We start from the raw sequence: 27043 nt of genomic DNA, 5'->3' as shown, positions 1-27043 counted from the left end.
TCCACCCGCCATTCGTCTGGAGCAGAGACGATGACAAAGTTAAACTATTTCAAGTAAGAGTGTTGTGTCAATATTTAAGATAGGTTTGGTGAAAGAAAGGGAATCAGGGAAGAAAAAAAGCACCCTCTTGTGATAAACTATTTCTGCTATTTTTCTAGTTTCCACAGCATTAGACTGCTTTAGAATTTGTCCTAAGGGGAGTTCTTTAAATAGACAAACTATAAGTTGATGTTTCGTTTCTACCTTTTCCCGTGATCTTTTGACCAGTGCACACATTCGTTATGTAAAATATAAGTGTCGTTAATTTTCTATTAAATTTTTAATTCAATTTTATGATTTGAAATACCGATAACCACATTTGTTCTCTTATAATTTTCTTTGCAGTTTTTATAGTTGTGGCCTTCTTTTCCCGTTAGAGAAGAGCGATGACGTTGATGGAGGTACAACATGTGATAAACCATAACTCAGGTACGAATTTCATTCTCATGTTCCATTAATTTTAAGACCTCAACTTGTTCAGACCAAATATTTAGTTCAATTTTCACTTCTCAATTCTAGTTTCAATAATACTATTTATGCTTTTTTGGAGGAGAAAAAAGTGTCACCCATAGTTGCTGCTACCTGTTCCTTTTGCTCCCTTTTTTTATTCTCGCTTTTTTCTTTCTTTATTTTTCCTTCTCTCTCTCAAACTTCTCTTTCTGTTTCTTCTCTGGCTTTTTTTTTCTTATCTGCCTTTTCTATAAAACTGCAAATTTCGAAACACAGGTTACATATTTTTTTTTAAACTATTGCTCGTATAAACTAGAATTTTGATATACACAAATCTTTTTTCTTTTCATTAATTTAAGAAAAGCTATTTCGTTCAAATAGTTATTCGAAAAAATCACATCATAAAGAAAACTGCATTGCTTTATATCCTTTTTTGAGAATTCCTTCAGCGACGCGTTACAATTAGAACAACTATCTGGCAATTTATAAAATGTTTTAAATTGCAATGAAAATTATAGAAAGTTGGTAACTTAAATTTGATCATCAAAAAGTTTCGTTTGCTTTGACTGTTAAAAAATGCCCAACACAGGTTTTCGCTGATTTTTAACAAAAGAACTAAAAGTTTGATTTGACTTGACGACGAAAAAAAAAGCAATTTGAATTTCGTCGCCAAATTAAAGCCCAGTTTATGACATTGTTAATCCATAAAAATATTCTTTGACCATTTGTCAACAATTTTTGGATTAAATAAATTTTAACTACATTTTGATTTACAAAGCAATTCATTTTTTACTTCTAAACAGTAGCCCGTTGCAGGAAATTATATATTAAATTATTACACAGATTAAACTGCCTGAAACTTTTTTATTCCATCCGAAAAATAATATGTCGCAACAAGAGCAAACTATAAAACAAACTTTTTGTCCTTGAAATAAACAATTTGAATTTTGCCTTTAAATGTTAACCCATAGTGGTAAACCTTTATGCCACCAGAAATGGTGTCTTCAAACTGTTGGTCAATAGTAAGCATTTGTTAGCAAATAAAAGTCTGCCTTTTCACTAAAAAAAAACTCCAAGCCGGGCGTATTTTATTAAAGAAACTGTCTTTAATTTTAAAAGCTTTTATGGGCTTTTTTTTTACCTTATTGTTTTTACAATGGTTTGTACGATTGTAACAGAGCAAAAGTTTCGAGTGTCGGGTTCTAAATTTGGTTCCTAGTTGGCGCATAAGGTGATTTAATAAATCTACATGTACATTCCTGCTGGCAACCATTTTTATGTACTTTTGAAAGAGTTGCATCACAAAAGATATTTTCACGCTACGTAAGTACTTTTTTTGGCATTAGAATATTATATTGTAACAAAGTAATTTTGTTTAAACAAATAAAAATTATTAACCGAATATGTAAGTGGACACCTTAATTAACATTTCAATAAAAAAAATTAGTTTTGTTAATTAACTAGCATTGTTTTTAACAAAGGAAGCTGAAATGGCGTCTTGAGGACGATTGTAACAATAAGTAAAGGGACGATTGTAACAGCTGAAAATAAATAATTTTACGTTTACAAACCATTACTTAACTCTTTAAGAACCACCAATAGTTTCCTATATCATTTATATTATGTTGCATGTGCATTATTTTATTAGTCACCTTTCACAGCATAAATTAAAATTTTTAACCCCTTAAGGTTAAAAGTTTAACCCTTTAGGCCTCTGCTCATTATTATTTTTACTCCTAAAATATCACTACTATTTTGATCAGTAAAAAAATATATCACAACTGTGATAATATGTATAGTTAACTATGTTTTAGTTAAGTTTATAAACTGTTACAATTGACCCCGTAAGTGGGGACAATTGTAACAAGTGCACGACTGTCAAAAATTGTTAATAACTAATATAATAACGTTTAAAATAAGGTATTTATTTTCTAGTAGAGGATAGTTTACTTTACTTGTCTGTCAATTAATACTAATAATATATTGGATTTTTTGTTAGTTAAAAATAGTTAAGTAAAAAATGTTACAATTGACCCCACTCTCCCTACTTATTACAAAAATGGTAAAAATGTGAGTAATATACAGTAGTTCATTTGTTTGTGCAATTCACCCTACTTACTTTAAAATCAGCCTAAAATATTATTCTAAATATATTATAGTCACGTTTTAATTCATACAATATTCCTGGTTAAACAAATATTTTTCATAAATTGTGCTAAATATTTTTATCAGGAATTTTCTATAAAAATCTTATATTTGTTAAAATTACTAATTAAAATATATTTGATTGTAAAAGCTGTAGGAAATTGATTATTATAATTTCAAGTAATTTAAAATTATTGTTCTTAATGCTTCTAAAGTTTACATCTGTTTCTTCAATAAACTAACGATTTTCAAATTATCATATAAAATCATACCAAGTAATGTACAGTGCACCAAAAAAAAAGGGTATGACCCTGGATAATTTTCGTTCTAATAATCGGATATTCATATAAGTGTCAAATTTAATGGACCATTTTCACCTTTTTCCTGCCGCTCTTAACAAACTGAATTACAGCTATAAAATAATTTGTTTTCTAAAACTCTCTTGATATATCTTATCTTAGTATTAACCCTTTGCTGTCGTATGTCTACTCTCAGCCACCAACGCTTTTTTACCGTTCCAGACGCATGTCTGTCTGCTCTTAGCCACCCCAGCAAAAATGTTAACCATAGCTTAATGGCCAACTATACATATAATGCGGCACTGTGAAGATGTAAAGAGTAAAGATTGTTCTGAATGTTCAAACAGAATAATCAAAGGCGGAAGATGCCGAACTAATTTTTTTTGCGACACATGTTCTCGAAAACCAGGGCTTCATATTGATGACTGCTTTGAAAGATATCACACGATGGAGAATTGCTAAAATATATTTTTTACACAAAATTAAAACATATTGTGTTACATATATCTAAAGTTAAAAAAAGAATTAAAATATTTTATTTTTCCTTCATAATCTTGCACTCTTGCATAATATGTATTAATATTCGTTCAAAGAAAATTAATTCCGACCAGCATGACACCCATGTATAAACTTAATACGATCGCAAAGGGTTAAGGAAATTCTAAAGTTAAGAAAACAATTTTTTCAGATGATTCCAAAAATTGTACGTTTTTGGAATCTTTTTGCAATTTTCTATTTTTAGTGTTTGCATTTACTTTTCGTTAAAAAATAAAAAAGAACAAAAAAGTAAATAGCACAGAATAGCTGTTTAGCATAGAATAGTTTTTATCAGAAGAATATTTAATTTCTTAGCAAGATTTAATTCCCAGCTAGCTGGCAATAATTCTAAGTTTTCATTTAATGAAAACTTGACAATAATTTAAAAATGAATTTTACTTCAAAAAAAAATCTAAATTTAAAAAAAAATTATTAGTATATTAATAAAAAAATAATATCTTGGTAGCGTAAAGAAAAGGATTTTGAGAACCGTTAAAATTTAATTAAATAATTCGTAAAAAAGTTCTGTGAAACACGCGTGGACAGGTAATTAAAAAATTTATTTTAAGATTAAGACATTATGTAAGATGCTGAAAAATTTTAAGATGCTTAAAAATGATGACTACGTATTTGCATGAATAAGTATAAAATATATACTTAAGAAATTGACAAATATATTTTTCCAAATCTATGCATACGTATGTATATTATTAAAATTGTATCAATTTTAGAAAAGGCAAACTATAAAATTAAAAAAGCTGATGAATAATCATTCTATCAAAAACATGCTTTTATAAAACTAAACATTCGTTGAATGAAATGTTTTTTATTTAATGAAATCTTTAATTCAAATTTTTTTTACTGAATTACGAATAAATTTCTAGTACTACAAATATTTTAATTCTACAAAAGAAACATCGTATTTTATAATTTAAAAAAAAATATTAGCAGTAGGTTATTACCAAAACAAATATTACGCTACGAAATTAAAATTAATGAAATGTTAAGCTATGCGAAAGCGTAAGTTAATTTTGTCGTAAATTATCTGCATTTAAATAATATTAATCTCTCTCATTTTAATATATTTCCTCATTTTCGCCAAATTATTTTTCTAAGAACAATTTTGATTTTTCTCGGCTTCTACTAAAAACGGTTGAAACTTCTGATTTTGATATACAAAAATACGTAGATTTAAATGCTATAAAAATAGTACCTCAAAATTCAATTTTTTTATCCATAATAAAATTAAATAATAAAAAGTAATAATTATTAAAAAAAATCTTCGTGAAATTATCTTTGGGTAAATGGATTTTATGAGTGGGTGCATTTTTTTTGTTTGTTTTTTGAAGAGCTTAATTAGTTTTAAAATATGACTAAAAACGCAAAAAGGGAAATTAACATTAAGAAGTCCGTACTTTGAATCCCTCTCTTGATTAAACTATGGGGACCAATTTCCAAGATTGTGGCTATGCCCTATATTTTGAAGGTTAAATATCCATATATATATATATATCAGAGGAATTACGTTTCTGTGTCCAATTTCGTAACTTTATTAATCATCATCATCAGCATTGGCACGACAGCCCTTTGTGAGCCTGGGCCTTCCTCAGAAGCTTTTCCCATTCTGTCCTTCTCCTAGCAATTGTTTTCCAGTTGTTTACTTTTAGGATGGCAAAATCCTCATCTACACAGTCCTTCCATCTCTTTTTGGGCCTTCCTCTTGGCCTTTTATTGGAGGGGGTTGCATTAGAGACTCTCAATGCTGTTCGTTCTGGGCTCATTCTCACTACAAGCCCGGCCCATCTCATTCTACTTAATTTAATAGATTTAATGATATCATCGCCATCAAAGATCCTATATATTTCAAAATTATATCTTTTCCTCCAGTTGTCGTTATCGAGTATAGGGCCAAAGATGGTACGTAGGACCTTCCTTTCTAATAACTTTTCTTCCCTCTTTGTTAAAGTCCATGTCTCTGAAGCATAAGTCAAAACTGACTTGATTAATACCTTATAAAGTAAGATCTTAGTCTTTCTTTTTATTAAGTGAGGTTTCAATAATGATCTTAAACCATAGAAGCAGCGATTGGCTGCGATTATTCTTTTTCTAATTTCAGGATTAATGTCATTTTGATAGTTTATTTCTGATCCTAGATAAGTAAAATTTTTTACAGATTCAAATCTAAAAGAATCTATTTTAAACAATATAGGGATGGTTTTCTTTGTACCACAATACATATATTTTGTTTTCTCTACATTCACTCTTAAGTTAATTTTTCTAGCTGATTTTTCCAGTACCAAAAAATTTTCACTCAGTGCTGTCCTAGATCTTGCGATGATATCTACAACATCGGCGTATGCCAAAATCTGCACTGATTTATTAAATATAGTACCTGTAGTATTTATGCCAGCATCTCTAATAACTTTTTCTAAGGCTATGTTGAACATGCTAATGCATCTCCCTGTCTAACTCCATTATGAATTTCAAAAGAAGTGGATAGTTCCCCTTGAATTCGTACTGTTGAAATGGTTTCAGTGAGTGTGAGCATTACAAGTCTGATTAATTTTGATGGAATATTAAAATCATATAGGGTCCTTAATAGCTCAGTCCTATTAATACTATCATATGCCGCCTTAAAATCCACAAATAAATGATGGGTCTCTATTCCAAATTCTCTACATTTCTCCAAAGTTTGTCGTAGGGTGAAGATTTGGTCAACTGTGGACCTTCCTTTGCGGAAGCCACACTGATAGTCAACTATGACGCTGTCTACAATGGGAGACAGACGTTCGAAAAGGATATTTGAGAAGACCTTATAGGCAACGCATAACAGATATTCCTCTATAGTTGTGACAGTCCAATACATTGGACTGTCACAACTATAGAGGAATATCTATGTCACAACTATAGAGGAATACATGTATTGGACATAAAATACTCAACTTCCATTCAGTAGGTAATATCTCTCTCTCCCAACTAGATAGAATAATTTTCCAGATGTTGTTTACAATAGCGTTCCCACCATATTTTAGAAATTCAGCTGGGATATCATCTGGTCCTGCCACTTTATTACATTTCAGCTTGTTGATAGCGTGTTGTACCTCTTCCAGGGTCGGAGTGTCAACCAGTGTATCATTGATATTGTTGACCGTAAAATTTAATTCACTTGACTCATTGGAGTTAAGTAAATGGTCAAAGTGTTTCAACCCATCTGTCCATAATTTTATTTCTCTCATTAACAATAGTTCCATTTTCATCTTTACAAAGAGAGATCCTAGGTTTAAAGTCTCTTCTTCCCTCATTGATGACCCGATAAAAAGCTCTGCTTTCATGGTTGGTCCTGAGAGATTCGACTTCTTTAAATTGGTTCTCCCTGTAAGCTTTCTTTTTTCCTTTGTGTACTTTCTTTTCCTCTCTACGTGCACTCCTATAGTCATCAATTGATCCTCTCGTGAATTTTCTGTTAAGCATATTTTTATAAGCTTTATTTTTTCTTTCATTGACCATTCTACACTCTTCATCAAACCAGTCAGTTCTTATTGATCTTTTTTTTCTGCCCAGCAGCTCATGTTCTGTTGAGAGTATAGAATCTTTTACTTGTTGCCATTCCCTATTTAATTCATCACAATCCTCTTTCGCATTAAGCTCAGTTGAGAGTTGAGTTTGAAATTCCCTGCGAACCTCAGGATTGCTCAACTTTTCACAATTAAATCTTACAGAATTGACTCTTCTTGCTTTTCTCACCATTGAGATTCTTTCCCTTAGCTTACAGATCACTAAATAGTGATCAGAGTCTAAGTTAGCTCCTCTGTGAGTTTTTACATCTAAAAGATTTGTACGATATCTAGAACTAATTAGTATATGGTCAATCTGATTTCTGTATGATCCATCAGGGGATCTCCACGTTACCTTATGAATGTTCTTATGTTGAAAGAAAGTGCTTCCAATTATCATATCATGAGATGCAGCGAAACTAATAAGCCTGACTCCATTATCATTTGAGACATCGTGTAAACTATAGTTTCCCAAAACTGGTCTAAATTCTTCCTCATGACCAACTTTAGAGTTGAAATCACCCATGATGATCTTCACGTCATGTCTTGGGCATAAGCCCCAGAGGCGATCTAACTCGTCATAAAAATTATCTTTTTCCTCATCATCTCCTTCTTTAGTTGGTGCATATACATTAATGATGGAATAGTTGGAAAAACTTCCTTTTAAGCGTAATAGACATAGTCTAGGGGAGATAGCTTGAAAATCAATAACCAGATGGCTGAGTCTTTTATTTAAGATGAAGCCAGTTCCATATAAATGTTTTGTTTTATGACAACTGTAAAAGAGCGTGTGTCTTCTCTTTTCCAGGACTCCACTACCAGTCCAGCGCATTTCTTGTATAGCCAACAAGTCCAATCTATACGAGTCCATTTGCTCGATCAGTAGTTGCAGATTTTTACTCTGATAGAGAGTGCGTATTTTCCAGTACCCAAATCTCATTTCCTTTGAACGTTTCCTGGTCAAATTACATGAAGGCAGTCCGGCATTTACTTCTTTGGATTTCGAAACATGTCGGTTTTTACGAGGTGGGGTTGTTAGTCCCGCGCCCAACCCCCAACCTGGAGGACCAGTGGGTTCCTCTTAGTCTGGTGTCTCCCCTCCGACCTGTCCGGCTTGGGTGACCCTACCAGGAGCCAAAGCTCCCGCCGGCATAGCTCTCGGGATCGACAACACACACAAACCAAAACACCACGTTAAGGTGGGAACACCATCGCTGTGGAACTTTATTAATAGTTATCCCTAAATAATTAGCATATTTGAGGTCACCCCCAGGAACCATTAAGGGAAATTAGATCATTAGAACAAGAAAACCTGTATGTGATCATTACTCAATCATTCGAACATGTACTTGAAAATCCGATCGTAAGAACAAATGTTATTCAGAGTGATATCTTTTTTTTGTGCACTGTGCCATGTAATTAAAATTACCAAGATTCTTTTACGTCACCTGGATTTTTGAAAAATATTTTGTTTTAATAAAAACATGCATTTAATTTGTTTTAGCCGATCTTATTTTAGTTGTTGGAACAAAAAATTTACCAGCTTTGTATTATCTGGTTTAAATCCGGCAACCCTGTTCGTTAGCTCACTAACAAAAATGTAGTTATGACTGAAATTGGTTTTACAAATTTAACGATCTATAAACCTACCGTTAAAACAAGCAGTAACAAGTGTTGACTAAGGTAGATAGGAAGATAAGGAGAACCCCGACCCCCCAAGGGGTATACGGAGATTAAAAATTAAAATATTGCATAAAATATTTGTTGATAACAGCATAAGTAATAAGATAAAGTAAGCGTTAGAATTTAGGAAACACAATATTGAATTTTGACTCAAAATGTTAGCTGCTTGTAGAAATTTCGTTACTCTACTTTAGTCCTTCGTGCATCAGAAAGGTTCTGGGTTCGAATTCCGGGCAAGGCATGCATGTTCTTTCCCTTTCCGTACTATCTGTCCCTGACTGTGGGAGCAACATTGGCCACCTAATAGGGTGCCCCTGAAAGAGTGGCCAAACAAGTCTGCCCTTCAGTTGCCTGTATGACGTAGGTCATTTCCCAGGCGGGCATTGAAAAAAAAAACTTTAGTCCTTCAAAAAGTTTCGTTCGGAAATTCAATACAAAGATATCTTTGGAACAAAAGTTTGACCGAATATTAGCCCACTCGAAATGATAATCCATTAAAATTGATAACCCATTGCTTGATAGCTCATTCCTCTGATAGCCCCATTTATCGTGAAACAGAAGTTTATTAAAATAAAACGTTAGCCTCTAAAGGTTTTTTTCCGGCCAACCTGTCAAAAAAAAATTACGACAGTGAGAAACATTTATCGGGTTTTAAACCACATGTTAAAATTTCTGCATCGAAGCCCATTGCAGGAAACTGATTGCGCTAATCTAGGCATTAGATGTAAAAGTTTTAGAATTCGCCTTTGCATTTTAACCACCAAAATCAGTTGAAATAAAATGAATTTCGCAATAAAAAAATGAATCGAGTTCATTACCATTGTTTAAAAAATTATAATATGCAGTAGGAATTTGAAAAAATATTTTTTTCTATATTTGAAAAAGACAAATTTATTATTACTAAATTGTTAGTTGAACAATGATGGAAATAAAAATATAATAAAATAAGTATATAAATCATTTACAAGCAAGAAAGTATGTTTCACATTTCAAAGCAAATTTTTCTTTAAATTCTCGCAATAGTTTTACAAACACGAATTGTAACGTTGAAAATTAAAATCGAAAGACACTTAGTTTAAAGTTTTCCTCGATGGCTAGTTATAAAGTTGAAATTGGTTGATGGTTTTTAAGATGCTCAGCAGAAGGCAATAAACGGTTTTTAAACAATGTTTATTACAGATTAAAAATAAAACTGAAATAACAAAGAATAAATATGTATAAAATTTTAGAATAATTTTTATTTTTTAACGTTGTATAGCGCTGTCCATCGCAATATTGTTAACAGAATCGCGAGTCACTCAGAATGCATTCCCGCATAATTTGTGGTGTCCACCTCTACATTGACCCATCAAAAAATTTCATTTGTCTAATTACTATACAATTTTGTGGCAAAAACAAGTTTTAGCTAGCTGTTGACCTAAAAACCAAGAGAGTGAACTTCGTGTTCAAAAATTTGCTCATTGTTTGAAATCATTAGCCATACATCTGACAACCAAAAACATATAAATAAAATTACAATTGTTAAAACCGAAATGGTAGTCTAACTAAGGAATTAGCTTAGCTCACTTGCTATTATCTTTAGCCCAATTGCCAAATTTTATCAAAACATGATTTGGAGAATTAATTTTTAACCGAGATTGAAATTCGTTTTCATACGTTAACCCAAGAAAGCAAATCGTTTACCTATTTCAGCCAACAAAATGTTAACACCCTAATTAAATAATAGCTAATTTTTGTCCAAAAAATCTGAATTTTATTTGCAAATATTTTATTTCCATTCAGTAAAATTCATCCTGTAGACGTCTAGAATTCATCCACGTTATCCATTCGGCATCTACTAGACGTTTTCTACCTAACTTAATTATGGATAGTCCACAATGGCCTAAGAACAGACGTTTTATAAATAACTATGGTAGACGTAATATGGGTAAAACACGAGGTGAATCTTAAAAGACGTCTGCGAAACAACTTTAAAAAAACGTCAATCAGATTTCTCGTCGTTGAAAATTAGACTTTGGATTGAAGTGAAATGAATAGCTTTATGAATGAAGGCATTTAATAAATACAATTTACATTTATTTGCAATTTATACATAATGTGTTTTAAATTTGGCATAAAATATTTATGAAGTGTTCAGCAGAAAAACAAAATAAAAAGAACCACAAAAAAAAGCAGTTCCAAAATTAAAAATGAAAGTTCATTAAAGTGCGTCTACTACCAGAATTATATCAGCTAAATAATTCGATGAACAAATCCCACTAGTTGATTCATTGCTGTTTTGTGAGAAGCCGAGAGAGCTGTATTAAAATCACCTTCCTTTTTGAGTTCTGATCTTGAGGGCTGTATTAAGATCACAGGGCTGGGTTAAGATAAGGTCTTCTTAAAGGCATTATTCCCTAACATCAACTCACGATGTCAAAAGCTTAGGAAAAATAATGTTTACAAACTGTTGAACATGTATTTAAAGCAACCCTGATTTGCATGTTCACAGTGGCGCTAGTAGTACCAAACTTATGCTCTAAGCGTGAAATCTGAATGGACATAATCTTTTAGTTGTACAAACAAGCCCACTAAATTTAGTTTTTCTCCTTCTTGGTTTTGAGATTTTTTTTTCAGTCAGTTTACTATAGCCAAAGCAAGTGTAAACTGATTTTTGACATAGAAGCCACAAATTTTAGTTTTACCCCAAAGAGTTGGCCTGTTGTATAAAATTGTTAGAAAAAAACCTTCATTCTGAATAAAAATTAAGGTCAAAACTGCTTTTTCAGTTAATTCTTAAAAAATCCCCCACTCTGAAATCAAATTCAAAATTTCACCTCGTAGTGTTAGCTAATATGGACTAACTTCCGGAATCCCAAGTTTGCTCACTAAACTTTTTGCATCTCTTAAACTTTTTGATTTTTTTTTACATCTTTTCGCTGATTAGAGCTAACTTTTAAACTAAATTTACATATTTTGTTTTGAAATATTAGTTTATTGAGACTCTCGTTTTTACCCTTATAAAAAGTAATTGCTTAGTCAATACTTCATGAAAAATAATAATAATACGACGAACGACAAAAACTGGTTTTTAGCCACACAAAAAAACTCAGAAGTTTTGTTCGAAAACATTAGCCTATTGTACCAAATCGTGAGCTCGCGCTCGATCACCAAAACTTTCCGTTAGCTATTTAAACGAGAAGTTATGACTAAAGTAAATTTTATCTAAAAGGGATACCTGCAAGTGACGTAATATGGGTATTCTAATTTGGTTGTTGACCAAACTTGGTATTTGTTAGCAATTATGCTCTTTCCATTCTATTTCGAGTAAGCCAAGCCCTTCAAGCATCTGAAGTGTCACATTCTATATTCTCACTCAAATATTTTAGTTCTCCGTATATATTTCTTATTCAGCACAGGAACATATAGAACAAACTAATTATGCATTGTCAGATACACAAAACAAAATTATATCCTGGTTACCATAAAATAAACAAATAAATATTCTAAATTAAGTGAAAGAGGAGAAAGAATTACATTTCAACGAATTCGATGTGCACGGTATTTAATGAACTATCATTCTAACTTATGTGGAGAAAATTAGCTCGATTTTAACACTCTATTTTCCTTATAAATGATCAGCTGGCACTGGTATCATAGATCACATGAGTGGGTATCTGCGATCTTCTTCCTGAAGTGCAAGTACCCAACTATTTGTTAAAAAAATGAAAATTTTAATATTGCCTTTAAATTTTGGTCAATGTTAAGACAGCATAAGACCACGGTAGATATCCTGCAGAAAAAAATTCTGACAAAAGCAGATTTTTATAAACACATGATAAATCTAAGAATTTTTTTTAAAAATTCCAAATGCTAAAACTGTGTTGTGCTCCCGATTAAGGAAGTCGTTAATTTTACAACGAAACAAACTTACTAAAATTTTATCAAGCTTCCAGAAGTTTTAATTCAGCCATCGTTATCCCATATTTGGAAATCGTTACCCCACCCACTAAATTAAGTTATGGTTAAATCAAAATTTAGCTACTTTTTAACCTATAAGCAAGGTCGAATTTGACCTCCAAATCTTAAAGCATAAAAAATTTTATTATGCTTTGGAGCACCCACCAAAACTAAGTTACAACCAAATTAAGTAAAAAAAAAAAGTCTGAATTTTTTTATCCCAAAACAAAACAAAAAATCGTTAACCTTTCCACCAAAAAAAAATGACCAAAAAGAGTTTAGCTTATTTTTTACCTAGAAAACACGATTGAATTTTTCCTCTAAATAATAACCCTTTGTTTTTTAATATTTATTCCATCTGCTAAAAAATATGGAAATTATTTAAGCATATGTGTAACAAAATCTATGAATTAGAATTTTCCCTGCAAACTTCAAGAGTTTAATAGAAAATCGTTAACCCCCACCAAATGTTTTGTATATCAGACAAAAATTTAAAAAAAACTCGAATCTAAGTATAAAGAAAATTTATCCATCTCTTCTGAGTTCCTTCTCTTTCCCCCTGTTCTGAATTTTCGAACTTGTGTGCTTTGAAATACTTATTATAATGTTTGATTTCTCATTGTTTTCTTTGCAATTTTAGGTTGCGGCCTTTATTTTTACGAGAGAAGAGAAAGCCACCAATAGCAACTAAAATTCGATTGTTTGCTACTAAGTTCGAGGTAAGACTACTATTTTTACAATTAATAGCTAAAAATTGACAATTTTCAGAAAAATGGCAACTTTGTACAAAGATTAATTTAAAAACTTATTGTTGTCAAACTAGTAAGTTGCGCTGTATCTAACTATCAAATTTGTATCAAAATATCATATTTCGAAAAATCATGCCGCAGTGAATCATGAAAAGCAATGAATAAATTAATAATGCTCGGAAACAGATATGAATTTGTATTAAAAGGGTCGAGAGAAATATCAAAAAGTGATAATTCAATTTCTTAATCACGTGACGTAATAATATCATATTTCAGAATCTTACATTTAAAAAAGAAAACGTAGAAAATGAACTAAAAAATTATCAGTTAGCAGCGTCGATTTATTAGTGAATGTCGTAAGGCGTCAGAATGTGCTCAATCTATAACAACGTTAAAAAATAAACGACGTATACAACGTTAAAAAATAAAAAAATTTCTAAAATTTTACACATATTTATTTTTTGTTATTTCAGTTTATAAATATGTGATACCTACCTATTTTTAATCTGTAATAAACATTGTTTAAAAACAAGTACCGTTTATTGCCTTCTCGTAATAATATCATATCGGAACATCAGAATTGAAACTAAATTTTGCAGAAATGGCCAAATCGCTGCTTAGGAAATTGGAAACGTCTGTAAAAGGAAATTGAAAAAAATAGAAAACGATGGAATAAGTACGTTGTGAATTTTAAAAAAAGTGATTACTTGAATGCGATATTTTGACCTTAAACCTATTTTTGGAAATGGCCGAAAATAAGTACGGAATAATGATGTGGTTTTGAAATGTAACTGTAGCGTATTGGGTGTATAAAAAATAGATAAATCAAATTCAAAATTCGCGTATCATAACATTCAAAATGGTATTTCATAAACCTCATTGAAATGAACAAAAAGCGATAGAAAATCCGTATGGATTTCCACGGAGTCTGTGTGAATAGACTGTTTATTTTTTTATATTATGAACGTATATGCAGTCCCTTGCCAAATTATTAGGTTCTATGTATGTATTTCAAAGCCATTTGGCATCATTGTGTTTTGAGATTCTTGCAAACAATGTATTTGATTACTTATGTTTACAATGCTAACAATACTTGTGATTATAATACTAAAAGTGTTAACACTAAGGTAAGGTGGTGCACAGCTTGCAACACGAACAAATAGTAATAAACAAATGGAAAGAGGCCAAATCGAGACTGCCAAAAAAGCGAGTTATTCAAAATCTAGCAACCATGTCACCTTTTTTAATAATAAATAACAAAATAACTAAAACACATTTTCACTCCAAACTCCCCAGAATTACATAATAACATTAATATCTTATGAAAGACGGCAGATTTGAGCTCAGAAATTATCTAATTTATTTCTTTTATTGAAAACAAAATTATCCGTTTGAAAACATCACCTATCAGAATAACATGTAGTAAGCAGCTGCAAACTTTTTAACCGGAACTAGAGTAGGTCCCGAGCTCGAGATTGTTATTTACATTTCTATTGAAAACACCATCCATTGGTAATACAATACGTTAAAAATAAATACAAATCTCCTGAATAAACATCAATTACATTTATGTTTAAAAACAAAAGCCTATAAACTCATGGAAAACGCGTCATTACTACAGTGCGTATAATAATTTCGTCTGTTTATTGTAATATAATACCTGATATAAAATTCTATATTTATCTAATATATCTTCTAATTTCGTCAAATTGATATCGTCTCATTTAACCCATTGATACACGAGCAAGTGCAAACCGGTTTCAGTCGCACAATAAAATTGTTTATCCCCTGATGATTAGAATCTTTTAGTGCATCGTTGACCTGTATAAAGTGATAGATCCCAAATCATCCTATCCATGGTCGTGAATCACTTAGAGCAGTGGTGCGCAAACTAGGGGTCGCCAGAAGTTTTTTGGGGGTCGCCAAATTTTCATGAAATGCATTATCCCTGCATGCTGCATACCATACAGTGTACTTATAAAGAGTGAAGCGCCGTCACTCCCTGTTTAATTGCAATTTCATGCTGTCCACTCTTTCTGATGGTGCTGCAGCATTAACAGGTTCGAATAAGGGGCTCAGAGGCTTAATTCAGAAGGTGGCGCCTCATATGGTATTTAATCATTGTATGATTTATTGGCAAGCTCTTGTTGCAAAAGATATGGATGAAGAATTGCACAACGTATTACAAGACGCTGTTAGTTCAATTAACTACATTAAATGCAACTGCCGTCTCTTTTCAATACTTTGCAATGAGATGGGTTCAACGTATGAGAGATTTACTGTTACACACCGAAGTCAGATGGCTTTCACGTGGGAAAATACTACGACGGATATTTGATTTAAGAAATGAAGTGTACACGTTTTTAATCGAAAAGAAACATAGATTGGCAAGTTATTATATCAATGAAGTTTGGCTAGGGAAGCTGAGCTATTTAGTTGATATTTTCGAAAAACTTAACGACTTAAATTTGAGCTTGCAGGGTGAGAATTCAACTATCATAACTGCAGCCAGTAAAATTCAAGCTTTGAAGAATAAGCTTAGTCTCTGACAAAACTGAACTGAATAAAAACAACACCATGTTCCCTTGCTTTAACGATTTTATCAAGGAAAAAAAATAATATAGATATATTTACATTTAAAAACATCATTTCAACATTAAAATCACATTGAAAAGTTAAAGAAAAATTCTTCGAGAAGACTCGATGATTTTCCTGAAAATCTTGGTTGGATTCGTGATCCATTTTCCTTTGACATATGCAGTTCAACTCTTCAAATTAGTGAGAACTACTGAGTCGAAATCAATTTAAGACTCAGCCTTGACAAAAAATTTTGGCTATCCGTGGAAAAACAATATCCCATTTTATGCAAGAATGCCATCAGAGTGTTAATACAATTTGCATCAACGTATTTATGTGAAACTGGATTTTGCAAACTAGTTTCAATAAAAACAAAATACCGCTCGCGTTTAAACCCTGAGGATGATATGCGAATTGCAATTAACAACATACATCCAAAACATCGATGAGATAATTAGAAACTTGCTGCCACATACATCTCATTAAAGGGCAATTTACTGATTTTTGTGTTATACAAAAATTATTTTCTTAAAATTATAAATAAAATTAATATGAGTCAAATATGATGATGTTTTTATTCGATGAAACGAAAGAAATGCGCAAAATATACATCTTATTTGTGAACATTTATTTCTAGGGGTCGCCAAAAATTTTCTCTCTACTAAAGGGGTCGCAGTCGAAAAAAGTTTGCGCACCACTGACTTAGAGCACGAAATGAGAGATGGAATGAAAAGAAACCGATAAAATGAAATTAGACATCCTCACAAGAACTGCTCTAATTTGCGGTCGACAACATTAACGCAGGTGAGACCGTTGTACATTGATGAAAACGCCATGCATTATGGTGTCAGCAGCTGTCCGGGAAGCACTTTTCTAAATCAGACATTATTTTAGGGCCAAGATAGTCTGGTTGGTAAGGCCTTTATTCAGGAGGTTCGATCCTCGCCGACCGATGTAATGGTGACTGATGCCCGTGTGCCCATAGCAAATTAATACCTCTGAGGGTACTGATGGAGGGGTTTTCTTGCCCTCTGGATTGGTTCAATTTTACAAGGAGTTGAACATTAGTAATCACAAACCCAAAATTAGGTCGGCTGTTCAACGACGGAACATTCTTTAGCACTCTTAACGACAATCAAATTTCGCCAATTAACAATAGCGCTTTCTCCGACAGTTGCGAGCAAGGTGATTCTTCTATTTCGCCTTCCTAAGTTTCGGTTTTATAATATTAAAAAATAATGTGCGATGCAAAAAAAGGAAACAAATAATAAAAATGACATTGAAAAGAAATTGATCCCCCTCATCTTTATTAAATAAGATATTTAATCGATTAAAACAAAAAAAACTTCTATTTGAAGTTTCTTAGGGGACTTATTCTATTTAGAAATGAATTTATTTCCTAATTTAAATAGTATACCATGGAATGGTAACTTTTAGTATGCAGAGCCATGAAAGGTTAGGGAAAGTCTGAACAGAGCTCCATGCGGCTTCATGATGGTGATATTAAAAATAATAATAATTAAATGTAATTCTTTTGCAGTATTGATAATTCAAAAGTTTTGTGTACTTCCATTTAACTTCGTTCGAGAGTTACGACATTCTCTGATGGGTCGAGATTTACCCGAACGAAACGGAAAAAAACTTTTTCTCGTCGATTTAACATGGAGTGATTAAAACAAAAAAAACTTCTATTTGAAGTTTCTTAGGGGACTTATTCTATTTAGAAATGAATTTATTTCCTAATTTAAATAGTATACCATGGAATGGTAACTTTTAGTATGCAGAGCCATGAAAGGTTAGGGAAAGTCTGAACAGAGCTCCATGCGGCTTCATGATGGTGATATTAAAAATAATAATAATTAAATGTAATTCTTTTGCAGTATTGATAATTCAAAAGTTTTGTGTACTTCCATTTAACTTCGTTCGAGAGTTACGACATTCTCTGATGGGTCGAGATTTACCCGAACGAAACGGAAAAAAACTTTTTCTCGTCGATTTAACATGGAGTGATTAATTTATCGAAATTTCACAATTTCATTTCGAGTGCATGTTCTTTTCCTTTGCTTTCAAAACTATTCTAAACCGTTTAAATTATCTTTCATACACAAATACAATGTCAAACATAATATTTATTTTGTGAAGTAATTAGATATTAAAAATTATGATATCTATGCTTCATAAGTGATTCATGTTATTTCTTACCGAATAAATCGTTAATTGTTTGAGAAAATGTTAGTTTCCTCAAAAAATTATTCTTAAGAGAAAATTTGCCAAACAAACCAAAAATAAATAATATTTTTATCTTTAAATAGCTTAATCAGTGCATCAAAAATTTGCTGTTCTTTGGCATAGTTTTATGTCTTTTGTGCTGGGAAAATATAAAAGGGGCATAACATAAATATTGATACCATAGCAACAAGAAAAATTCTGAAATGGCTGTAGTTTATTGCTCTTCCAATTGTAACTAAACCGATTTCTAATTTTTTTATTATCAATTTATCGCGATTTATCAATTCATACTCTTAATTAAAATGATATACTAGTTTTATTTTTAATATGTTTTTAATTCAAACAGCGCTTGAATATTTAAAGATTAAAATACCAATAAACACTGAGAAACCTTAAAGTTTCCAACCCAGAAGAAGAAAAAGATATTGTGATGAAGCGTCGCCAAGTGTGATAACTAGAGCCCGGATTTTGATGACCTAAAAAGTCTCAACTAATGCCCTTAAAAAGTGCAAAAAATGCCCTTAAAAAGTGCGAAAAATGCCCTTAAAAATGCCTTATGACATGACTTAAATAAAGTTAAAATATTAAACTAAAACAATGTTTTACTCTTTAAAATTATTATGAGTTATTTCAAAAAATATAAAGCAATGCAATACTTGTTCTACGTCCATTAAAGTTTGAAAAATATGTTTTATATCCTAAAATAACAAAAAAAGAGGAAAATATATTGACTACAAAACATTTTCATTTTGTATAGAAACTTTAATGAATATAGCAACTTCCATCTCATAATATTACTGAGTATCAGAATTACATTGGATTATTAAATGTTTTTTGATATTTTGAAATGTAAACGAGCGTATCTTGTTTGAAAGTAAATTTTTAGTCCTGGAGAAGAAAATTTCCTAGAAAATTGTAATGTTCCAAACTATACAAATCAGAGAAAATGGGAAAGCTGTAACAAACAATTACTTCTAAAGATTTTATATCAATCAATAACATAATGGAAAAACATAATGACATGCAGGTGATATTGAGAGCTACAATATGAAATTTAAAATTATAAGACAAATGTTGCATTTCATGTAATAAAAATGCCCCAATAAATAATGAAAATTGGAAAAAATTAACAAAAAGCTTAGAAAATGCTTTAAAAGGCAAAATACGCCCCAAAATTTAAAAAAATGCCCTATAAATCTAAAAAAAAATGCTCTAAAGGACAAAAGATGTCCAAAAATGCAAAAAAATGCAAATGTCATCAAAATCCGGGCCTTAGTGATAACTATTCCATTGTCTTTCTCGCAACCCAGCTTCTTTATACAATTTTGAAACCAACGCTCTAAGAATTCGATAGCAGGAAATCTAGTTTTATGATAACGATGAAATGGGAAAGGAAGTAGTATATTCTCAGGTCTAGGGGAAAAAAGTTTTATAAATCAAAATTAGATAATTAGAAAATAAGATATATTTAAAAAAATTTTAGACGGTTTTTGTGATTAGGTCCATTAAATGCAATTTTTTTTTAATCGACGCAAATGTTTTGCATATAAAACACGAAAATATAATCATATGTTCGGGAATATGTTTTCTTTTAAAAAAATAAAGGGAAAAATCTTAGATTTTAAGTGATTCTATCCTATGGATACAGTAGAAAGATAATATTTTTCGTAATAAGTTTTTGTTCGTACGGATTTCACTTTGCTCTGTTTTTCACTCAAGTGTTGATTTTTTTCTTTTTTTTAATTTTCGTACGGTGTCTTAATTTTATGTTTTGGCTTACTTTTTTTTACAATTAATCTTAAAAGTAATTTGATGACTACAATTAGCTTAAATGAGAAAGGTAAAAACTACTTTTTCATTATTATACTATTTATATTTCAATGAAGTATTTACATTCATTTAAAAATTCATATTCTTCTATAAAGTAAAGTAAAAATTCTATAAAGTAATCAATTTTGAAACTAGCGTGAATTATTTTTGCTTAGGAAAATGCCAATTAAAATATTGTTATTTAAGAAAACAAAACTATTATCATATTTGGCCAAATTTATTAAAAAAGTTTATTTTTTTTAATAAAATTTTTATTAAATCCCATTCGAGTCTGTAATAGAAAATTTTGCAATAGAAATTTTGATCACTTTCCAACTAGCCAGTGCACTCAAATCTCTTTCTGCTACACTGTGCCTGGGGGTAATGAATGTTTCATTGGTATCGTCATAGCTACAAGAATACATTCATCACGGAATAAAATATTTTGTTAGTCCAAATTTTGGATCACCTTTATAATTTAGTACTACTTATAACTTAGTAAATAGCATAAGTACCGTAATTTCAACTGCAGCTCTGTGTCTGAGAACAATGTGCTGCTTTTTGATTAGCTATTGTTTTTTAAATAAAGCGCATAAAATGATATCGATTCTAATTTGAAATGGAAAACACATATTAACAATTTAGTTAAAAAATTGCGTTTTGTTTTAGTTAAATTTTATCACCTTAAGAATAAAATTCATTTTAATTTTGTGAAAGCACTCTATTACTCCTGGTTTTATTCTTTAATTAATTATGGTGCAATAATATATGGCGGTGAATATAAAACTAATTTACTTCCCTTAATCTCAGTTCAGAATAAATGCTTCAAGATTATTAATTCTCTAAATATAAATAATTCAAGTGTAACTACTACCAATATATATACAAGAATTAACCTATTACCATTTCGCCATAATGTATTTCTTCGTAATTTACTCTATTTACACAACAATAAATTAATATGCAAATTAAAAACTAATGTGTCTGAAAGGAGACCAACTGAAATGTATGAGATTCCCCTCTTTACAAAAGAAATTTCACGAAAACAGTTTTTTTACTTAGCACCTAAATTATAAAATAAATTGCCATTTCAGTTGCAAAACATCAAAATATATTCTTCTTTTAAGCGTGCTTTATTTCAATTTGTGATGATTCAATTTGTGATTCCAATTTGTGATTTAGATCTCTATTTTTCACTTTAAAGGAAGCATTTGATTTTTCTATACCAGTCTTGTGTCAATCCAAATGAATTTCTTATGTTACCTTTGTTATTTTTTTTATATAGTTTCAAAAATTTTTTTTTTGTTTTCTATTATTACAGTGTTCAACAATATATGACATCTTATGATGAGCAAAATAATTTATGATTGTAATTCCCCCCCCCCTTTTTTTTTAAAAAAAAAATTTCTATTTTAAATTTATTGTATTACTTTTCTTTGTCGCCTGTACAGGATCTTCCTCTTGACGACGAATATATATTCTTTGTATTTACGTGTTTTTGTTCCCAATAAAGTTATATTTGTTTGTTAAAAAAAATTTAATGGCAATATTATCACTACTTTATTTATCGAAATTTAAGTTGAAACTCAAAGAGACTTAGACCTAAAACTAAAATAAATTAGGAATTTAGAATTTTTTTAAAATAAAACTTATTTTTTTCTGAAATGTGTTAAATTTGAAAAATGTTTTCATTTTTGTCTTAGTAAAATGGGTATTAGTCTTAACTAACATGGAGCAGCCTCATTATTTATAGTAAAAACTGTCAGGAACTCTTCAGTTTTTTGTTTTAGGACTCAGAAAAATAAAATTGTTTCCTATTAAAAACGTAGTTTTAATAAATTCCTGGAACCTGGTTTAATAGTTCTGCCACCACCTCTTGCGAAAACACAAGGGAATCTACCTTCAGGCTTGTTAGTAGGTATGATCCTGTACGATTCCACCAAACATTTAGCCAGAAACGTTGCTGAGACGAACGTGAGCGCATTGCGTTCGGGTTTTCAGTTTCGCACACATGATAGTTGTAGAATCCGAAAGATATCCGAGAGATATCCGAAATACTCTCGTGTGTGAATACGCATTCGTCAGTGAACAACACGTGCACTAAAATCCGGCCCTACAGCCATCTGTTGGAGAAACCACTTAATAAAACTGACACGTGCCTGATGGTTCCATGCCCCTACACCAGGGGTGTCAAACTCAAAAGCTAATTTGGGCCAAATAAACAATACTTAACTTTAGGTGGGCCGCAAAAAAAAATCAGTGTTCATAGAAACAAATATTTTTATTTTGAATAGTGCATTGTAATAAACATATATGAAGTAAAATCATTGTTTGATATTTGATATCTCTTCTCCGCTACTATCTTTCCTATCTCGGGAGAAATTTTATTTGCCGAAACTACTTTCAAAGTTGACTCCAGAGGAAAAGGGAGCTCCTGAATCAATACTCCCAGAAGCATTGATTTGTCAAGGGAACTTGACGGACTTTGTGACCTCGACATATTTAACGTACGTCAGTCACCATCCACTGCACGGGGAGTCTTCGGTCGGCGACCTCTTGGACATGGGCCCCGTGCCCTACCAACCAGGCTATTCCAGCCCAGACTACTTGTTTTTTTTTCTATCCGTCGCTGAACAGCCGACCCAATGTTTGGGTTTACGACTACTAATGTTCAACTCTGCAGCCTTGTCATTTTGGGCCAATCCAGAAGATGAGGAAACTCCTGGATCAGTACCCCCAGAGGTATTGATTTGTTATGAAAACATGGAGGACTTTGCGACTCGACAGATTTAACGTGCACCAGTCACCATTTGCTACACGGGGAGTCTTCGGCCGACCTGTGATTGAGTCACGAACTCTTGAACACGTAAGGATCTCTGGGTTTTGAGAAATGTGGTATTCATTTTACGGAAATGGTTCACAGAGAGAGAGAGAGAGAGAGAGAGAGAGATCATAAATTTTCTTTCTGTCAAAATTATAAATTATTGTATTGTGGGTTTTAATGAAAAAAGAATCTTATTCTAGATTTTTGGACAAAATCTGATCACAGCATACAAACATGCATATATATTTATCATCTATACACCAGTTATGCAAATATTGTAAATAATTTGTCTATATTGTCATGAACTTTATTCAGGATTAATAAGTTGACCTGTTTAATCTTAGTAGTTCTTTCCCTTAACTAGTTTATAAAGTTTAGTCTTTTGTTTATTTACTAATAATAATGCAGCTTGGAATATTTTTTTTTGTATGGAATTTTATAAATGACTGTTACTCATAGTTCTTGTTATCTTTTTTTGGCATTTTTTCACCCTTTCATAATTTAATTGTATAATTCTGTCTTGTATTTCAGCTTGTGAAATCTTAGGCAATCCAATAAAGCGACAGTCTTACGACAGCGTATTTGATGACCGTGTACCTTCTGTCAATAACTTTTCCAAAGAAAACATTTTTGAAGTGTTTAGACCAGTTTTTGAAGCAAACTCCAGGTATTTGAAAGTTGTGGAATTATTTTTGGTACTTCTTGCATGAAACTATAAATAACCACCTAGAAATTATAAATAGCCAACATAAAGTATGTTCTCTATAATGTTTACTATTTCTTAAACTATGTTATGAGAATCTGCATGCTGGAAGTTATTATAATGGAGTTCTTCCTTAGTTGTTTGCATACTTTATGATTTATTACTCTAACTGACACTTGCTGTATTAACTATCTCAATTATTTATGTTTTATAATTTAAGTTCAACATTCAAAATCACATTCTAATGGTGGTCTATTTAGGACTCCTATACAGTCTTCAGAGACTAATGGGATCAGTAACAGGGTGGCCACCCACCTGCAATTATCAGCTAGAATTTTTTCTTTAAATTATTTTACCATCCATTACATTCACTTCTTTAGATGGAAATTTATCACCAAACAGTTTAAATATAATCGACTAAGCAATACTTTACTTGCGTTTAAATTTGCTCCATTATAACCCTGTTAAACTTGAAAGCCACTTATAACTCTCTCTCTCATGGTTGCTAAAAACCTTTGACCTGTCATGGTTGAATAGAAAAACCTTCGACCTGTCATGGTTGAATGGAAAAACCTTCAACCTATTTGGAGACTGCAGTTTAGGAACGACAAAGATTGTTGTGGAGGTGGAAGAAGGGGATTACTTTTTTTTTTATATAAAAGCATGAGTTTTTTTATTTATTTATTTGTTCTATTCTGTGGGCTAAATCTATTTATTCAAGCATGTTCTGATTCTTTGAGGGTATTTTTTTTTTCTTTTGACAAAATTATTCAAAATGTTTTAATATTTTTCACTTTATGAAATTCTTCAAAAATTAGATGGTTACAATTTAATAATAGATTTTTTATTGCACCCCTTCTGAAAGCTTTTGTACTCTCGTCCAATGAAATTAATGAATTAATTTTTCTCAGCAAAGCCATCAGTTTCTTAAAAACAGCAATGTTTGTCAACAAATTGTTACAATTATTCCATGGATGGTTATTTTTCGATTTTTATTTTAACCTTTTATATTTTTTTAATAGAACGGTTCTTTTACAAACTAATTATATGTTAACATTTAATTTTACTGTTTTTTTTTGGTAAATGTTTGATTTTCGACTCAAAACTTAAATTTTGTAGAAATTACTCAGACGAAAGTTTGTAAACGTTCTAGCGATGATATTTCAGAAACTGTTTCCTTCTTATATCCTAAAAAGTTGGCGAAAACTAAGAAATGTATAGGAAACATGTTGAATGATATATAATCATAAAATATAATAGAATTTCATTCAAATGTGTTTATTATTAAGAAGGAAAAGGAAACTTATATTTATTTTGTTCTGCACTGCACAGGTATTTAGTTTTGCAATTCCTAGTTAAGATCAACCAGATGACAAGAATTTTAAACTTAATATTTTTTAAACAACAAGGTATCATTTTCAAGGTTAAAAACTGGAGTTTTAGAAATAATGACTTTTAACTTAATGTTAGTTTTCCATAATTTATAGGCAAAACTGTAAAATCAAGGGTTACATCATTTGAAATTTTTATTTGTGGTCAGTAAATATCTAACAAGTTCAGTTTTTTTAATTACACTAATAATAGAAAATTAAAAAAATAATAATAATAAAGTAAACTGTAACAAAACATGTTATCTTGCTCCAATGTGTAAAAACAAGTCACATTTTTATTTTTTGGGACTGTTATAAGTTTAGCATTGACTGTATAAGTAAATTCATTTGTTAAATTTTACATTGAAAAAGAATTTACAAATTTAAACCAACGTAACTCATTATTGTAAGAACATGAATTTGATTTGGTTTAAAATTGAACTGTATGCGTTGAATTATGTAGTTCTTATAACAATTAAATCTATTACACTTGATATTTATTTTTTTTGATTGAAGGAGAAGTATCTGCTTTTCCAATTCGCAAAAAAAATATTTTATTAAATAATAAGCCTACACGCATTAGCAAACAATAATACATGCCCTATACAATTTTTAGTAGTTATTGGGCCTGTAATTGGCAAATCAATCTGGAGGGCATTCAGTTAGTTATTTTATATTAAAAGGATATACTAAACAAAGATTATATATAATAAAGAGATAATCATATTAAAAAGAAATTAAAAAATTGGCGCATATCTAATCCTACAACCAGGACATATGTTCTTTCTTGTTGTCCGCAGGCTATGCCACTAACTACAAGTAAAAGGTATATCGATTTATATTGTGTGCTTTGAAACTTCAAATACAATAGATTGAAAGAACTGAACAAAACAATTATTTAATTAATGACTTTTACAATTATTAGCATTTTTTCAGTTAATTAATGACTTTTACAATTATTAGCATTTTTTCAGTTGAAAAAAATTTTTTTTTTCTTTCAATGTACCTAAATCGATTAATCGAAAAATTATTTTATTATCGATTGCCTAAATAAGAGTTCTATTTACATTGTTGTTAATATACATACCACAATTAAAATAAGTGATTTTCAAACTAACTTTTACATGATGGAAAATGTTATAAAACACATTGATTCATCTATTCCAACAGGAAATAGAGGACAATTTTAATTAAAGAAGCTATTTATCGAAAAATAATGTCTATATTAAGATATAAAATGATGTAATATAATTAAGATATAATGCCTGTCTTTCAACAACAGAACATATTTACACATATCGGCATCTGGAAATGTACCTATAACAGCGAAAGAAAATCCACAATGTATGTCAGCTTGTTTTTACATACCCACCTTTAATCACATGCATGCAGCGTGAGGAAAAGATAAACTGAAAAGCAATGCTTACGTTAAATGATTTATAATTTATTTTTAACGATCTGTCTAAAAATGAAGAATTAATTGAGCAAGGCAATCAACAGACCACCTTTTCCGAAACATATTAAAAATTTAAACAATCTCTTATACAGCCTGTCTATGGAAAAAAACTCCCCTCGCCATTTGTCTGGAGCAAAGGTGGTGACGAGGTTTAACTATTTCAGTTAGGAGTGTTGGATCAATATTTAAGACAGGTTTGAGGAGAGAAAGGGAATCAGGGGAGAAAAAAAGCACCCTCGTGTAATAAACTATGTCTGCTATTTTCTGGCTTCCATTATTGCTCTACTATTTTTTGGTTTCTTGCCATTTTTTGGTTATTGCACTATTAACTGGGGTATAACTGGGTGATATCTATTGGAATGATGAATAAGCGTTATGTGATGTGATGTATAGTAGAGACATGTTTTTTGTTGCTTTGTTATACTGACAAACTTGGTACAGGAAGTATAATTATATAGATATATGGAAGTATAGAAGTATAATTATATAGATATATAATCAAAATCTATATATAAAGATAATCAAAATCTATATAATTACATATTTATACTTGTATTTTGTATTCATATTTATTATTATTTATGTATTTATACTTATGTATGTACAGTCCGCAAAAAAAAAAAAGATATCACCCTGAATAACTTTCGTTCTAATCATCTGATTTTCACGAACTAAGTATC

The 27043-nt window shown here is 30.8% G+C and overlaps 1 protein-coding gene across 9 annotated transcripts in view; it reads left to right on the top strand.

Moving 5' to 3' along the window:
- Nucleotides 1–27043, top strand: part of LOC147817006 (histone deacetylase 9-like) — a 103117-nt gene that overhangs the window by 27472 nt on the left and 48602 nt on the right. For 5 of the 9 annotated variants that reach the window (XR_015429833.1, XR_015429834.1, XM_087153554.1 and 2 more), the window contains 3 exons: nt 385–468; nt 13287–13365; nt 23366–23501. The gene's annotated coding sequence lies outside the window, so the exon portion shown is untranslated. Of the gene's footprint in view, nt 1–384; nt 469–13286; nt 13366–16609; nt 16777–23365; nt 23502–27043 lie in introns of all 9 variants that reach the window. The other 4 variants (XM_087153564.1, XM_087153559.1, XM_087153566.1 and 1 more) reach the window with 3 other exon arrangements.

The sequence above is a fragment of the Parasteatoda tepidariorum genome, chromosome 1, assembly GCF_982258835.1.
Source record: "Parasteatoda tepidariorum strain Cologne lab strain chromosome 1, Ptep-v5.0, whole genome shotgun sequence".
NCBI classification, from domain to species: domain Eukaryota; kingdom Metazoa; phylum Arthropoda; class Arachnida; order Araneae; family Theridiidae; genus Parasteatoda; species Parasteatoda tepidariorum.
The sequence above is the reverse complement of the archived record's forward strand: the minus strand, read 5'-3'. Positions and strand labels throughout refer to the sequence as shown.